The sequence below is a fragment of the Mandrillus leucophaeus genome, unplaced genomic scaffold (genome assembly GCF_000951045.1).
Source record: "Mandrillus leucophaeus isolate KB7577 unplaced genomic scaffold, Mleu.le_1.0 Scaffold833, whole genome shotgun sequence".
In the NCBI taxonomy this organism is placed as follows: Eukaryota; Metazoa; Chordata; class Mammalia; order Primates; family Cercopithecidae; genus Mandrillus; species Mandrillus leucophaeus.
In genome coordinates, this window is record NW_012109064.1 from 355,197 (window position 1) to 357,566 (window position 2,370).

The following is a 2,370-nucleotide window of genomic DNA, read 5'->3' on the forward strand; positions in this document are numbered from 1 at the left end:
TGATTCAACCACAGCTCCTCTGTGGCCTGGCTGCTTAAGGATTAGTCCCTGGACCAGCAGCATCACCATCAACTGAGAGCTTGCTGAAAGTGCCTATTTCAGGCCCCACCCCAGACCTACAGAATCAGAACCTACATTTTAACAACATCCCCAGATGATTCCCGTGCACATTTAAATTTGAACTCTACTTATGAGCTTCTGTCTATTCTTGACAGGCTTCTCAACCATAGTTGAACAAAATTTGGCATGAATCTTTGACATTTACTTAAATTGAATGCCACAAGCCTTAAGAATCTACTAGGTGAAAAGCATTTGGATAGGTGTTAGGAATGAAAGAGGAGTAACATGGACCCCGGATTTAGTGATGGGTTGGGCTGTGACAGACAAAGAGCAACTAGTGAGAAATTGATGCTGACTGGGTTATAGCTGAGATTCAAAGGAAGTGTTTTGAGAATGCAAGGAAGAGGGAGATGAATTCTAGTTTCAACTGAGGGCACCTTGGAAGTCTTGGGAAGGATATAGCACTTGGCATTGGTCTTGTGGGAAAGGTAGGAAGTGGCATTAGTAAGAAGTGGCAGCTCAGGGTTAGGCACACAGCTAGAGATGAAGGCATGTGTAGAAAGAAGTGATAAAGCTCCTGGCTGGAGTGTGTGCCATGTGGCAGGGGACAGGGACTGCACAGGAGACTGGAGCCAGATTGGGTGCCATTCTGAAGTCTTATTCTCTACGTAGCAAGGAGCCCTGAAAGGAATTTGAACAGCAGGATGAATGGGGGAGAACATGGTCAGATTGGGTTTTATGGAGAGTCTCAACCAACGACATGTATTAGGATCACATGTAAGGTGCTTAAAACAATTACAACAATGTTGGCACACCATGCCAAACCATGGAATTGGAATCTCTACTCGGGGGGATGGCTCCACGCTTGATATTGATGTGTGCCTGTGATCCAGATCCCAGATTCTAGAGATGGCTCTGGGAGAGGTTCAAAAAACTGAGTTGGAAGGGAAGATGCCAGGAAAGAGGAAGTGATTTAGCTGCTAAGCATCAGATCCATGCCATATGCAGGTTACTTTTCCTTCTGTGCTAATGACACATATAGGGTCAGTACCACGCATAGGAAGAATAACTCTTACAATGCAGTATAGTTATTTAAAGGTCCGATCAAGCCAATCTCAAAGGCTACTTACTGTATGATTCCAACTACAGTATGTGACATTCTGGAAAAGGCAAATCTATGGAGACAGTAGAAAGATTAGCAGTTGCCAGAAGCTGAGAGGAGAGAGGGATGAGTAGGCAGAGCACAGAATATTTTCAGGGCAGTGATACTAACATGGCGGATATACATCATTGTATCTTTGTCAAAACTCATAGAATGTACAGCAGCAAGAGTGAACCCTAATGTAAACTGTGGACTATGGAGAATAGTCATATTCTATTAGTCATGACCCTATAATGTAGGGTCATCAATTGTAACAGATGTACTAGTCTCATGGGGGGATGCTGATAGTTGGAGAGGCTGTGTTTGTGTGGGAGCAGGATGTGGCATGGGAACTCTCTATACTTTTCATTCAATTTTGCTGTAAACCCAAAACTACTCTAAAAAATAAAGTCTATTCTTAAAAAGGGTCAGATTGCCTAAATTGGAATCCAATCTCTACAAAATCTAAGCTCTAAATAAATTGTCCAAAGCTCTGCAACCTTGGACAATTTATATAAACTCTCATTGCCACAATTTTTGCCTATAAAGTAGATTTTAAAAGTTCCTACTTAAAGTGTGAATACATACAAAGGTAACCAACACTTACTGAAATGTTACTGTGTGTCAGTAAGTGTTGGTTACTGTACTAATTACTAGTATTAATTCCAGAAGGGAAAACATGAACATATTACTCCTCAATGTATTAGCTTTGAAATATTTGTGTATATAAAACTATTAAATTAGTTTGCCTTAATGAGCAAGGGACATATCTGCAGGATGTTTTGCTGGAACATTGGGTAAGATTAGGGATTAAAAAACACCATTCTTAATAGGAGAATATCTTTGCAATCTACCCATATGACAAAGGGCTAATATCCAAAATCTACAAAGAACTCAAACAAATTTACAAGAAAAAATCAAACAACCCCATCAAAAAGTGGGCAAAGGATATGAACAGACACTTTTCAAAAGAAGACATTTATGCAGCCAACAGACACATGAAAAAAAGCTCATCATCACTGGCCATCAGAGAAATGCAAATCAAAACTACAATGAGATACCATCTCACACCAGTTAGAATGGTGATTATTAAAAAAGTCAGGAAACAACAGGTGCTGGAGAGGATGTGGAGAAATAGGAACACTTTTACACTGTTGGTGGGACTGTAA

General features: G+C 40.4%; 1 protein-coding gene across 3 annotated transcripts in view; it reads left to right on the forward strand.

The window, feature by feature from the left end:
* The window catches only part of TRPM6 (transient receptor potential cation channel, subfamily M, member 6), a 187,959-nt gene that overhangs the window by 72,985 nt on the left and 112,604 nt on the right, over positions 1 to 2,370 (forward strand). The window lies entirely within an intron of this gene.